The sequence below is a fragment of the Lathyrus oleraceus genome, chromosome 5, assembly GCF_024323335.1.
Source record: "Lathyrus oleraceus cultivar Zhongwan6 chromosome 5, CAAS_Psat_ZW6_1.0, whole genome shotgun sequence".
NCBI lineage: Eukaryota > Viridiplantae > Streptophyta > Magnoliopsida > Fabales > Fabaceae > Lathyrus > Lathyrus oleraceus.
The window spans coordinates 33,532,466-33,548,790 of NC_066583.1; the positions used below are offsets into that span (position 1 = coordinate 33,532,466).

The 16,325-nt window shown below is 39.1% G+C and overlaps 1 pseudogene; it reads left to right on the plus strand.

Moving 5' to 3' along the window:
• The first annotated feature begins 11,218 nt into the window (after positions 1-11,218).
• On the plus strand, positions 11,219-12,820 carry LOC127078579 (receptor-like protein kinase HERK 1; annotated as a pseudogene).
• Positions 12,821-16,325: the final 3,505 nt, after the last annotated feature.

Consider the following 16,325-nt stretch of genomic DNA (forward strand, 5'->3'; position numbering starts at 1 on the left):
GGAAGACTGGTTAGTAATTCACACATTTTATAATGGTCTCTTATACAACACAAGGTTAACAATAGACGCCGCTGCAGGTGGTGCATTAATGAACAAACCTTATGCTGATGCTTACCAGCTTATCGAGAGCATGGCCCAAAACCACTATCAGTGGGGAACCGAACGAACAACGGTGGAAAAACCTGAAACGAAAACTGGCATGTACGAGATAAGTAACCTTGATCACGTTAACGCAAAAGTGGATGCTTTGGTCCAGAAAATTGAAAGTTTAAACGTATCACCTCCAGCCGCCGTGGTTGCTATAACTCAGAATTGCGAGGTCTGTGGAATCCAAGGTCACACTCCTGCGGAATGTCAACTCTTGACTGGAATCCAAGCAGAGCAAGTGAACTATGCTCAAGGAAGCCCCTATTCGAACACCTATAACTCAAATTGGAAGAACCATCCAAACTTTTCATATAAGAGTAATAATGCTTTGTACGCACCTGGACAGTCTCCAAATCAAGCCCCATCTATACCTCCGGGATATCAGAAACCGAACCCATCCATGCCTAACAATAATACCCCTAGAAAATCCAACTTGGAAATCATGATGGAAAACTTTATAGCTTCCCAACAACAAACCAATAAAGATTTCTTAAACCAGAACATACACACTGGCGAACAACTTAAACAACTAGCAAGCAAAGTAGATGCCTTGGCTACCCATAACAAAATGCTGGAAACACAAATATCACAAGTAGCCCAACAACAAGCACCTACTGCTGCCCCAACTGGTACATTCCCTGGACAGCCCCAACCTAATCCGAGAAGCCAAGCTCATGCAATTATATTAAGAAGTGGAACGGAAGTGGAAGGACCGTCTGATCCAAGGATAGAAAACCAAAACCCTAAGAAATCAACTGAGGAAAGTGAACCTAAGGAAAAGGAAGAGAGTAATAAGGAAACCCTAGAAAAGAAGGAACCTTATGTACCTCCACCACCTTACAAACCACCTATACCTTACCCTCAAAGGCTTGTTAAAACCAAAGATGCGGGCCAATTTAGAAAATTTGTTGATCTCCTTAAAAAATTAAACGTTACAATTCCGTTCACCGAAGCTATTATGCAGATGCCCTCATATGCTAAATTCTTAAAAGAAATCCTTTCTAATAAGAGGAAACTTGAGGATAGCGAAACCGTTACACTCCCTGCCGAATGTAGCGCTATAATCCAAAACATGCCTCCTAAACTCAAGGATCCGGGTAGTTTCTTTATACCCTGTCACATAGGAAAATTTGTCATCGACAAAGCTTTATGCGATTTAGGAGCCGGAATTAGCGTTATGCCTTTATCCATATGTAAGAAACTGGAAATGGGAGAATTAAGACCGACCAAAATGTCTGTGCAACTAGCAGATCGTTCCATCAAATATCCTGTAGGAATCCTTGAAAACGTTCCCGTACGCATAGGTCAGTTTTACATTCCCACTGATTTTACAATTATGGACATTAGAGAAGATGATATTACACCCATTATACTGGGAAGACCATTCTTAGCAACTGCCGGTGCAATCATAGACGTAAAACGAGGACGACTCACCTTCGAAGTAGGTGAAGAGAAAATTGAATTCATTCTTTCCCAATTCTTGAAAGCACCTGCAATAGAAGATACATGTTACTTCATGGATATCATCGATGAATGCATAAAAGAAGCAGAGTTAGGAGAAGACAAATCATCAGACTATCTTTTAGAAGACAAACCTAACCAATGTTTAGCAATAACACCGGACCCTACGCAATGTCTTAACAAACCAACCCCTGAGCTGAAGACACTTCCCAAAAATCTGAGATATGAATTCCTAGACTTAGAACTTGAACGACCTGTGATAGTTAATGCAGATCTAGGAAGACTCGAAACAGAAAAACTCCTACATATCTTAAGGAAGTACCCCACCGCACTAGGATACCACATCACCGATCTTAAAGGAATAAGCCCTTCTATTTGTATGCACCGCATCATGTTAGAAGAAGACTGTAAAACCTCTAGGGAACACCAGAGAAGACTAAATCCGATCCTGAGTGAGGTAGTAAAGAAAGAAATAACCAAGTTATTGGAAGCAGGTATTATATATCCTATATCTGATAGCAAATGGGTTAGCCCTGTACACGTTGTACCAAAGAAAGGAGGCATAACCGTTATTGAAAACGAAAAAGGAGAAACTATAACTAAACGAATCGAATCGGGATGGAGAATGTGCATTGATTATAGGAAACTAAACAAAGCAACCCGAAAAGATCATTTCCCTTTACCATTCATTGACCAAATGTTAGAACGATTAACAAAACATTCACATTTCTGTTATCTAGACGGTTATTCAGGCTTCTTTCAAATACCAATTCACCCTGATGACCAAGAAAAGACAACGTTCACGTGCCCTTTTGGTACCTTCGCTTATAGACGAATGCCGTTTGGTCTGTGTAATGCCCCTGCAACCTTTCAAAGATGCATGATGGCAATATTCGCCGACTTTCTCGAAAACATCATGGAAGTATTTATGGATGACTTTTCTGTATACGGACAAAGTTTCGAGGAATGCCTTGAAAACCTAGAAAGAGTCCTTGAGCGATGTGTAAAAGTAAACTTAGTACTTAACTGGGAGAAGTGCCACTTTATGGTACAAGAAGGAATCGTTTTAGGACACATCATCTCGAACAGAGGAATTGAAGTAGACAAAGCCAAAATAGAGGTAATCGAAAATCTTCAACCCCCAAGAACCGTGAGAGAAGTTCGAAGCTTTTTAGGACACGCCGGTTTTTACCGACGATTCATCAAAGACTTCTCTAAGATAACTAAACCTTTAACCGGACTATTGATGAAAGATGCCGAATTCATATTCGACGATAACTGTTTAAAAGCATTTCAAACACTTAAGCAAGCATTGATCTCCGCACCCATAATGCAGACACCAGACTGGAATGAACCATTCGAAATAATGTGCGATGCCAGTGATTATGCTGTAGGTGCTGTTTTAGGACAACGAAAGGATAAAAAGCTTCACGTTATATATTACGCAAGCAGAACCCTGGATGAAGCGCAAATGAATTACGCCACTACCGAGAAAGAACTCCTAGCAGTGGTATTTGCGCTAGATAAATTTCGTTCTTACTTGGTCGGAGCTAAAATAATAGTCTACACTGATCACGCTGATATCAGGTACCTTTTAACAAAAAAAGACGCTAAACCTAGACTCCTAAGATGGATCTTGTTGCTACAAGAATTCGACTTAGAAATCAAGGACAAGAAAGGAACTGAAAACGTAGTAGCAGACCACCTCTCTAGACTTGAGAACCTTGAACCGGAAAGAACATCAATTAATGATGATTTCTCGTATGACAAACTTATAGCTACTTTGGAAGAGAGCAACTCCGACATGCAAGTAGAAACCACCTTAGCTATATCCGTCACACCATGGTACGCTGATCTAGTCAATTATTTAGCTGCCGGAATAGTTCCACCTACTTTATCTTACCAGCAGAAGAAACGATTCTTCTACGACATAAAACACTATTACTGGGATGATCCCTTACTTTTCAAAAGAGGCCCCGATGGTATTTTCCGTCGATGTATACCCGAAGAAGAGGTAGAAAATATAATCCAACACTGTCACTCCGCTCCTTATGGTGGACACACAAGTACATCCAAGACCTGCTCTAAAATCCTACAAGCCGGCTTTTATTGGCCAACTATATGGAAGGACGTACATGCGGCTATTAAGGAGTGTGACAGATGTCAACGCACGGGAAACATATCTAGACGTGACGAGATGCCACAAAAAGGTATTTTGGAAGTAGAGATCTTCGACGTGTGGGGAATAGACTTCATGGGACCCTTTCCATCCTCTTTCGGTAACAAATACATACTCGTGGCAGTTGACTACGTATCAAAATGGATCGAAGCTGTAGCATCCCCAACAAACGACACCCGAGTAGTAACTAGACTCTTTAAAAATATAATATTTCCGAGATTTGGCATCCCAAGAATAGTAGTCAGTGATGGTGGATCACACTTTATATCCAAGGTACTCGAAAAACTACTACTTAAGTATGGAGTAAGACATAGGATAGCAACACCTTACCACCCTCAAACCAGTGGACAAGTGGAAGTATCTAACAGAGAAATCAAGCAAATACTAGAAAAAACGGTCGCCACTTCAAGGAAAGATTGGTCATTAAAATTACCAGAAGCTTTGTGGGCATACCGAACTGCTTATAAAACCCCCATAGGGACGACCCCATTTAAGCTCATTTATGGAAAATCCTGTCACCTCCCGGTAGAATTAGAACATAAAGCCTATTGGGCTATTAGAAATCTAAATTTGAATTATAAAGCCGCCGGTGAAAAGAGAATCCTTGACATAAACGAATTAGAGGAACTCAGAAGAGACGCCTATGAAAATGCCAGAATCTATAAAGAAAGAACAAAACAATGGCATGACAAGCGTATATCAAGGAAAATCTTCAAGCAAGGCGACGCAGTACTTTTATTTAACTCTAGACTAAAGTTATTCCCGGGAAAACTACGATCCAGATGGTCAGGGCCTTTTCATATCACTAAAATCTTTCCCAGTGGAGCGGTAGAAATAAAAGGAAAATCTACAGAACCGTTCACCGTAAACGGGCAACGTCTGAAACACTATCACTATGCGGAAACCAACGAGGATTCGCAAATCCTACACTTAGACGAAACGCCCCCAGGACCTATAGATTATATTTAACAGTTTCTTTGTCGAGCTTGCGACATTTAAACAAAGCGCTTAGTGGGAGACAACCCACAAATTAGTTTGTTATTTTATTATTCTATTATTATCATTTCCCTATTTCTTTCTTAATTATTCTTTTAATTTCTGTTTAGCATTCATTCTTGATTTATTCAAAAAGAAAAAAATAATAATAATAATAATTTTTTTCTTCTTTCGGCATTTGGCCAAATCCTGACTTAAACTCATGTTTTCTTTCTCTAGCTAACACTAACCAGATGGGACATATTGATCGTATGGGTATCAAGTTCAGAGGAATGGCTCAGAAACAAAAGTTTGAAGAACTAGCCGCTAGAGAGATGCTACCTAGTTTATATGCTGATGATTGGGCTATGACTGCCCTTGGACTGAGACAGAGTGTCCTGTATTTGCTGAATCAGATTGGATGGGAGACATCCCCTATCCTGAGACATTTCACCACCTACCGGAGACTCACACTAGAATTCCTTAGCTCATTAATCTATCTACCCAACCATGGAAAAGGAATTAGCAGAGGTTTTATCCAGTTCAGAATGTTCAACATGGAGTACCAATTTAATATTAGAGACTTCACCAACCTTTTGGGTTTTCCTACCTCCTTTGATACATTCACTGTAAGCCAGGAAGAACTTTTTGAATATAGAGAGCTTGAACACTTTTGGGGTAGGCTGACTGGAAATGATGAGCCCAAAGAACATGAGTTTCTCTCTGGAAACATACACAACCCGGCCTTTCGCTATTTCCATAAGATCCTGACCCACACTTTATTTGGGAAGAAGCCAAATAGTACTTCAGTTTCACGTGATGAACTCTTCATCATATTTTGTGCTTCCCAGAACCGTCCAGTAAACGGTGCCACTTTTATGTTAGCTAATTTGGACCACCTTATCCAGGATGAGCGAGCACCCATTAGAATAGGCGGTTTGATAACTATGATAGGTAATGCTATTGGGTTACGTCAGCCTATGCTTGACCTAAACCCTTTTTGTGGCATTACTACTATGAGTATACCTTTCCTCTTCAACACTATGTTTATAGCAAACCTAGGGACTGATGAGTTTGAGCTTATTATTGATAACCAGGTTCTCTGCCTATTCACCATGCCCGATCCTAGGACTAGTGTTCATAACCAAAGGAACTGGCTCTATAACCTGAATGAAACCCCAACTCCTGCTAGATCCACTGAATCCATCCAGGATTATGAGATTTGTAATGACTATGAGAATTATGTTGACCAGATCCCTCATGCTGAATCTGACCCTCAGACACCATCCGACTATTATGATATTGACCCTCCTCCTCAGCCTGTTCAGACCGAAGAATCAGCCATACCTGACCTCCGACATCATATGCCCGGAACTGATTATAACACCGCCATTGAAGCTTTGATGTCAGAACAAGACACCCTCAGAGGAGAATTTACTAACATGAGACACGAAGTTCTAGGATACATGAGCAGTATGACGAATCAGTTTCACGAGTTGCTACATCATGTTAACTCTTTTGCTCCTCCGGCCAGAGATCGTACAGAGGGATAGAGTTTAGTTATTTTTCTAAGTTATTTAGTTTTAAATTAGATTTTTCATTAATGTTATTTGAATTCGTGTTCGTATTTATTTATTTTTCTTTCATTTCATTGTTTTCCTTTCCTGTATTACATTATGATCATTTTTATTGAAGCTGTTTATTTAATTTTATTATGCAATAGCTATTATGCTCTACTGTTGCTACCTATGAATTACTATTATACAAAGCAGATTAAGCATGCACAATAAATTAAACTGCAGACTAAACTGATCATAAGCAAAACAAAACAAAATAAATAACAAAAATTAAATCCTTTACCAAAGTGATTTTGTGAAACGCCACTGAAGCCTTTCCAAAAAGGAATGTGTGACGAGCGTCACACTATCCATAACGGACGGCACGCCTATTGCCTGTTACGAGCGTCACACCCCTGTGACGAGCGTAACACTCCTCAGACTAGTGAACGTTAAGGAGCCGTTGGAGACGAACGTTACACCTTTAACTTTTTACCTTCCCCATTCATTTTTCATTTAACCACACTTAATTACTTTTCAACCACTTTTTCTTTCCACCTTCCAAATTCCTCTCCTATAAATACCCACCAAACCTTCCTTCATTCACCACAAAACAATTCTCTCCTATCAAATACATTTCTTTTTCTTTCCAAATCACCCCTTCAAAATTCATCACAATGGCGGGAAATCAGAATTTCGGAAATATCATCTTCCGATCCGAAGATGACAATTATCAAAGGGAGCAATTCGAGCGTTTCCAACAGCGAGGCGTCGCTTCCACCAGGTACCCCGATTTAACCTGTTTACAACAATTAGGATTACTCCAAGGTATCGAATGGATGCTCCGTCAAGCCAACTTAACCTTCCTTTGCACTCATAATCAACCCACCTACCCATCCCTAACCTTAGAATTCTTAAGTTCATACGACTACACCACTCCCGCCGGTGAAGACGAATTTTTAACCGGTACCGCAACCTTCCGTATGTTTAACACCGAGTACTCCCTAACCCAAAACCAATTGAGTACCATGCTACAATTTCCCACAGAAGGTCTGCTGCACGCCAGAATCCCTCCAACCTCAAACTGGAACACAGTTGGTGTTTTCGGCCTTTTTAAGAAAATTTCCGGTATAGATACCTACAACTGGGAAGAGCTCCTTCTCTCCCATATACATAACCCCACTATCCGGTACTTTATCCGCATCTTGCAAAACACAGTTTTTGGAAGGCCAAACAACAGCAAGGTCAACTCAAAGGAACTATTTTTCCTCCAGTGCGTCTTCGAACCAGATACTCAGGTAAACGCCGCCTCCTTTCTCTTTCATCATATCCGCACCTTATGTGCTAGAGGCAGGCAACCTTTTATAATCGGTGGATTAATCACCACCATAGCACTTGGCCTACACCTAGGGGATAAACTTCAAACTTTAGAATCCCTACCTCCCCTATCTATGGATATCAGCTACTGTCGATCCAGCCGCTTGATTAAGAACAGAGTATGCGGAGGATATCATCTTATGGTGAACAACCAAGCAGTCCCAAGCGTTGTTCTACCAAATACTGCCCGCACTGATGTCACAAACCCCGACTGCCACCTCTACGATCTAAACGCTCCCGAAACCACCGAGCCTTCACAAACAAACCCGCAAACAGATGAGTTTGAAGAAATGGAACAAGGTGATCATCCGCCTACACAACAGTCAGTCCCGCTCAACCCTTCCAGTAATGCAACTGGCCCATCCTCCCAACGTCGTCGACGAAGAAGGCCTGCAACCAACGACGACATTATGGATGCTATCGACGGTATGCAGGCACAGAATGTCGAAATGCTGCAGATGATGCGTCAAATGCAACAGCAACAGGATGCTAGGAATGCCATAACCGACCAGCGGTTTACTGAGTTGTTCAGCAGGTTCGACAACTTAGACTTACGTCAGAGATCACCAGGTCCAAGAACCAGAGGCGGAAGACAACCTTAGTTGTAGTTTCTTTTTCCTTTCCATATTGTCTTTCATTTCCTTAAAACATTGGGGACAATGTTTAATTTAAGTATGGGGGGGAAAACTTGTTCTTCCTATTTCCATTGTTCAAGTATGTACTTTTCCTTTTAATGTTATTTCCTATTAATAAAAAAAAAAAAAAAAAAAAAAAAAAAAAAATTTAAGTTAAGTCCCGAGTGTGAAAATTTCTATTATCTATTCCCTCAAAAAATTTCATGAGCCATAACAAAAATTTAACACACCCAATAAGTATAAAGGTCGCTTATTTTATACAACTTGAGTGAAATCAAGACAAAAATCATTACCATAACAACGCTATGAGAACCTCAACATGTTAGATCAGGATAAGTACCTATTATACCGATTCCTCGAACTTTTAGTTTTATAGTAACCCCGAGTAGTTTATACGAGAAGTCAGCACCATCTTAATAGCAAACTACGTGGAGAGCCGATGAATATAAGTGAATGATCCCCCAAAGTAACATAAAATATATGAATATATCAGGAAATGCACTGATTAAATTAGGTGATCCTTACCAGATCATTTAATCTAAAGGTTGCAGATCGTGCAAAAACACAATATGAAAGATCCATTATGAGTTGGTTCAGTAGGTATCTGGTACTGAACTTGGTAGGGCGGACTACGGTTCGATCCCCCACAATTTGCAATGGACTGAATAACGAAGTTATCCGACTTATGTACCAGAACTTCTAGCTAAAAGCGGATCATAATCACTAACCGGTTACTCCACTATGTGCGCGAAAAGATAAAGGGCTTAATGTGATTTCGCTAGAATGAAAACGGGTGAAATAAGAGTAAAGGAACTAGGATAGCTATAATGGCATTGCTCGAACTGGTTTGCATAAGGTCGGGTTATCTGAGGTTGTAACGGTAGTTGTTGATGTCAAGGTTAAACTCAAGTTGCTTCTAAACAAAATCCACTTGCAACCTATTACGAATTGATGTGTGTTTTGAAACTTCGCCTGGCTAAATTTTTGAAAACGATTTCTATACTGAATTTTGCTTGAGGACAAGCAAAGATCTAAGTATGGGGGAGTTTGATAACACGAAATTATATCATATTTTAGGACTTAATTCCATTAAATTCTATGACTATTTATTTCGGTTTACTGCATTTTATGAGATATTACGTGGTATTTTCTTCCTATGTGTCTCAGGTAGTCTATTTTGAAGAACAAGTGAAAATGGAAGAGAAGGAGGTGCAAAAAGGAGAGAAAAGGAACCAAATGCCAAAGCCCAGCCCAAAGCGCACAAGTCACCAATGATGTGCCTGTGACGGACGTCACAAGGTGCGTGACGAGCGTCACGCAAAGCAGCCTTGTGACGGACGTCACACATGGTGTGACGAGCGTCACACCATTCCACTACCTTTTTGGCGCAAGTAACGCCCTCAGAAGACTTGAAGAGACGTTGAGGAGTTTGTGTCCTATATCCACGCCGTGCATTTAGCCACGTTGAAGACCTTGGGAAACGAAAAGCAGTTACCAGCACCAATATAAATAGCTATCTCTAAAACCTAAAAGGGCTCCTCGGTTTTTCCACGCTCATACGGCCGAAGCTTTTCCAATTTTCTTTCTTTTCACGCTTCTGCTTATTTTTCTTTTCCAGCAACTTAACATTGTTTAATTATTTATTTCTTTTGCAAGTTCTACATTCTTTTTCCCTTGCAATTTACCTTTCCCTTTTTAGCATTTAGATATTTTTCGCATAATAGTTTCTACACCGGAAACTATTGTGCAACTTTTTGTCGGATCTAACCTTACGTTAGATTCTAGTTTTATTTCCTTGGTTTAATTTATTGATTAATTGAAGAATCCAAGAACAAATCCTACCGGCTTGTGGTGGAGTGTTCAAGACTATTGTATTACGCATTCAGGTTCTTTAATCATTATTTAATGTTTTGTTTTATTATTTATTTATATTGTCTGCCTGGAATGAGTCTGTTTATGCATGATATGTATTCTTGTTTATTTAGCATGTCTGGCTAATTCGCCTAGATATCGGTATGTAAAGTAAGCAGAATAAGGGATCAAGACTGAGTCGGTCTATTTAAACTTAAAATTAAAATCAATCTTTTTACGGTCTCAACTTACAGGTTTAATAACAAGATTTTTTACAAAAGTAAAGGACATAAAGAAGTTAAAATCAATAGAGCGAGAGTTTGAGGTTTTAACTGGACAGTGTAAGTTAGGCATTAATTCTAGATCAGGGCGAGAGCAAGTTTTAGAGTTAATTAAATTCTGACCTTTTCCAAAAAGTATTTTTAAAGATTGAATGTGAGGACGAGAGTTAAGCATTTGGATTTAATTATATAACCTAAGTCAACAGAGCGAGAGTTTGAGATAAGGGTGTTTAAAACGGTCAGTGTTTTCTTAAAAAGAGTTTCTGCAACTTTATTGCTTTCAAAATATGGTTTTTGACTTAATTATAAGTGACAGCTACATTAATATAAAATCATGGTTTATTCAACAGAGCGAGAGTTTGAGATAAAACCTTTAACCAATAAAGTTAACTGAAACGATTTATTTTAAAACCAAGAAACCGACAAAGACTTGATTCCCTAGTTTTGACGAACTACATACCGATATCCGTTTTATTAATATTTAATCTAGATCTTAGTTTAGCTTTTAGTTTTTCCCCAAACAATCAAACATTTTTCACCTTAGCTTTACGTAGTAACCTTAGATAACGGTATATCGATTCATAAGTCCCTGTGGGATCGATATCTTTTAAAACTACGCGATAGAACTGTGCACTTGCAGTTTGTATCCCATTCTCGACTCACACAGTCGAGCGATCACTATATTCTTCCTCAACTTGTCTTTTTTCCTTCTTCTTCCATTCAAATCTCTCTCTCAAAATAACAAAAAACAAATCCTTTCAAATTTATCTTCTCCTCTCTCTCTCTCTACCGTCATTCTACTTGAACTACAACAGTGTTAAAAGATCTTCCTAGGATTCAAATTGCTTAAAAAAGATAGTTTTTTTTAAGCAAAACAGAAAACCCATTATGATAGATTGGAGACAAGTTGGTTTTATTATCTGTGCTTTGAATCTATTGCCTTTGGTGTGTTTTTGTGCAACTTTTGTTCCAGCTGATAATTACCTTATAGATTGTGGATCAACTTCAACTACTTCAGTAGGTAACCGCAATTTCACTTCAGATACTTTATCTAAGAAGTTACTTACAACTCAGCAAGAAATTCTTGCTACTACTTCTGCAAATTCAGTTTCTTCTAAAGATGATGAATCACCACTTTATAGAACTGCAAGAGTTTTCACTGGATCTTCAAAGTACACTTTTCCAATTAACCAACAGGGTTGACACTGGATCCGGTTTTATTTTTTTCCATTTATTTATGATAGACACAATTTGAATGCTGTGAAATTTGATGTATCGACGCAAACCATTGTTCTTATTAGTGGTCTAACTATGCAGAAGAATCCTTTTATGAAGGAATATTCTATCAATGTTACCACAGATACCCTTGAGATTACCTTTCGTCCTTTGGATAGTTCAGTTGCATTTGTGAATGCAATTGAGGTTGTTTCTGTCCCTGATGATCTCATTCCTGATGATGCTTTTCACTTGAATCCGTTGACGTCGTATTCGGGTTTGCGGGCTCAAGCTTTGGAGACTGTTTGGAGGGTTAACATGGGTGGTCCAGTTGTTACATCTAGAGAGGACCCTTTTCGGAGAACTTGGGTTTTAGATCTAAAGTTTCTTCTAACATCGAACCTTGCCAATGATGTTTCGAATATTCCTGGTGTTAAGTATGCTGATGGAGGAGCAACACAAAACACTGCTCCGCTTAGTGTTTATGGTACTGCCACGGAGATGAACACGAACACGTCCACCAGTGATACTAATCTTAATTTCAATGTGACATGGCAATTTGATGTGGAGCCTGGATTTCAATACCTTGTTCGAGCTCACTTTTATGATATAGTCAATAAAGCTCTCAATTTACTTTACTTTAATGTTTATATTGACTCAATGGCAGCTGCTAAGGATCTTGATCTTAGTTCTAAAGGTAATAATGTTTTGGGTGTTCCATATTTTATGGATTTGATTGCGCCACTAGCTGACAGCAATAAACTAAATGTAAGTATTGGCGCTTCCACTTCGAATAAGTACAACCCCAATGTTATTTTGAATGGGTTGGAGATCATGAAAATGAACAATTCTATTGGCAGTCTCAGTGCAAATGCGGCGTCTGGTGCTGGTGGTGATACCTCTGGTTCGAGTTCTAGTCATGTTGGCCTGATAGCTGGCGTGAGCGTTGGGGTAGTGAGTGTAGTGGTCTTGGCCGGAGTTTGCTGCATACTGTGTAGAAAAAGAAGGAGGTTGGCACAACAAAGGATGTCAAGGACATGGATTCCTTTGTCCGTCAACGATACACATACGATGGGAAGTAAATATTCCAACGACACTAACAAGCAACATCAGCTATCCAAAGCCATGGAAGGGAAGCAGTGACTAATTTTGAGCTCGGCACATACAAAAAAGACTTTGCCAAAAGATGTTTTATCTGAAACATTATTTTATGCCGAAGCCAATAAAACATGAAAAATTTGGGTTTGTGGCATTTGTACTGAGGTATTTTCCAATCCGGAAGGTCATAGGTAGCATGTTATGCAGGCACACCTTCGGACTCTCTCACCCAAAATGCTAAGAATATTGCCTCAACATGTTGACAATGAATGGCTTGAGATAATTCTTAATTTTTCCTGGATGCCTTTGGATGTCTCAGTTGCGGTTAAAATGCTGGTCTAAAGCAAATTTCAAAGGTTCATCTCTTCCAGAGGATTATCTTGCTCAGAGGCAAGCAACAAAGATGCTGGTAGATTTGTCAGTCTTGTCGTCCATGGAACTATCAATGAACCCACTGCAGCTGCACTTTCATATGGCATGAACGAACCATTTTCCTTGCAGGTGGCGTCCAAGCTCAACACAGTGTGATATTTTCCCTACAACAATGGTCTAGCTCGAATTAACAATAACACCCAAATCAGTTTAATTCCAAAAAACGCAAACTTTTTGTCTAAGGAAGGTTACAGTAGTGAAATTATTTCTTACCGACAGTATAAGTTTTTAGAGAGGGAGAGGATCGAGAGGGACCACCAGCTCGAGTGAAGACAAAATCTCCAAACGTCTTCCGTACGGACGTTTTCCACTACTCTGAAGAAACACAGCAGGGAAAGAAAGGATGATCACTCGTATATAAGGGGGACGGATATTGTTCATAAAAGGGAGAGATAGAGAAAAAACCCTAAAAGAATTCCAATCGAAACCCTACTGATCTCCAGCTGCCACCACCACTGAACACGAAGAGAGTAGCCGCTACTGTTCATTAACGAGGAAGGAAGAGTTCTGCAAAACAAAAAGCATAGGACGAACGGGGGCTCGTAACAGACGAACAAGAAGAAAGGAAACGCTAGGGGAAAACGTTCAGGCGAAACGCTTACCTACATTCGTCGGTTGATCTCACTGCAACCGGTTAGCTTCCTTTCCGAGTTTTATTTCTATGTTTCGATTCTGCTTTGCTTCCTTCTGAGGGAACCATGGTTGTGTTCCGATTTGGTTTCATTGAAGCCTCCATGTTGCTTTAGCAATACCGCCGCCTATGTTGTGTTTGTGATTTTATCTTGCTCTTGATTTTTTTGTTTTATGTTCAAAATGGAAAGAAAATGAATATTTGAGATGAATAAGTGAGTTTGTTTCTTTTGGAAATCGCAGATGAAGTTTTTTGATTGTGAGCTTTATTCCCTCTCCTATTTGTTCATTTTCTATGTTGCTTCATTTATTTGGTTTATCAAAGGATTCAAGGTGGTTGGACCGATGCATAAAGCTTGCCATCCCCAATGCTCTGCGTTTTCATTTTCCCATGTCTTTAATCAGCTTTTGACCCTTCATTTCGGCAGCTTTTCATTAAAAGCTGCCAGCCAACAATTGATGGTGGCCGTTTTTCCTTGGTTATCGCCCAACAACCAAGCGGCTAAGGGCTTGGTCATTGAATCGCCACCTCATCTTGGCCAACTTGGAGTGGGTTTTGTGTGACCCGAGTCTCCACGGTCCAAGGGTTCGTTGGACATCTCACTCGGCCCAAGTATTCGTGGCCCATGTTGGCTTTCCATTTTTTTTCTCTATTTGTTTCGTTTGTTTTTTGGTTAGATGCTTAAGTCGTTGAATGGGTTAACAAATGACCATCAATGGCAGAGTGGAGAGAAAGCAATTTCGCCTCCCTTAGTGTGGTGGGTTCGATACCCGTGTATGGCATTTAGATTTTGATGTACAATAAAATTTTCATTTTTCTTTCCTTTAATTTCCTTTTATATTATATGCATTTATCCAACACTCATTGATTTTAATGTTTTCCCATTTGACTTATTTTAATTGCTGAAACATCGATTTTTATTTATGGATTCAACTACTCTCATGTTGTTTATCCATGATTATTTTATCGAGATAACAATAGAATTTCGCCGTGTTATGATTAATCGCATATGACATTTCGATTGTTATCAATATGCGCAAACCGACTTTGAGCACATTACGTAGGAATTTGTTTTTGTTTTTGTTTGTTTCTCAATTTCCATTTGCCTTGCACGTCTTTGCGTTATGCGACTTTGATTCGCATCCCGATTTTAATCCGTGCATATATCGATTTTACTTTTTTCAATTTAATTTTTAAGTGTGTTGTAAATATAACTTATTGTATTTGTTATTTTCTTCACATGGCTTACTCTTGGACCTTCTTACAATGAGACAGTTCTCTTGCACCTACACTCATGCATTATTTATTCGTTTGATTGGGCCCGATTTAGTTATTTCTCTATCTTGAATCCCCATTCGACAAAATGTACCCCCACTCCCATGGAATGTAATAATTTTACTGCTTAATTTCTTTACTTGCTTGACTGTTTAGCTATCTACTAACACAAGAATAAAACCAATTTCTTTTCAAAAATATCAAAAATAATGACTCGATCCAACGTCGAGTAATGTCTCAATAAACAAATTAACCCATTTCTATGCATTCCATTTCTTTCAAACCATTTCATTCAAATCTTTCTCAATCGTTCATCAAATGCTTGATCCAATGTCAAGCCATTTTCACAATAAAAACTCAAAAAATAATTAATTCATATTTAAGACCTTTTCAATAAAGATGGAAATGGAACATGGTGGATACCACGCATTCCTGAGACTAAGATTCGAGATGGATATCTCGCCTATCTTAGCTCTCGCCATCACTTAAAAATTGTTAATGCGGTTTCATCAAACCCTTTCTCAATCAAATTCAAAAAAACACCTAATTCTTATTAAACACCTTTTCAATAAAGATGGAAATGGAACATGGTGGATACCACGCACTCCTGAGACTAGGATTCGAGATGGATATCCCGCCCATCCAAGTTCTCGCCATTACTTAAAACACATCAAATCAATCAATTTCTTTTCTCGCCGCCGTGCGATTGACTCTTAAACCTTTTCTCAAACGAAAGTTACTATGTTTTAAAACAATGCAAGGCAATGTTTCTCCACCTGTTTTGGGTAGTCCAACAACGTTTTCATCGATTTGACACAAAGTAGCTTTCACTAAAATCGACCAACAAACGAATATTTTTCTACCCAGAACTACGTAAGCCTTGAGTTCTCTATTGAGATACGTAGGAGCAGGATTTGTAAATCTTGTCAAGCCCACTAATAAAAAACTTAGGTTTAGTCCTTCGTCGAAAATCCAAAAACATTTTCCTTTCTTCTATTCTTTCTTTCCCACTTAATAACTTGAAAATCCTAACATTTCAAACTAACACTAATGCGCACAACTAACCTAATGGTTCTCGTTGAGTACAACGGCCGTGAGGGGTGCTAATACATTCCCCTTGTGTAATCGACTCCTGAACCCTGATTTGATTGCGACGACCAATATCATTGTCGTTCTCTCCTGGGTTTTATCGATATTTCCCCTTTCCTTTTT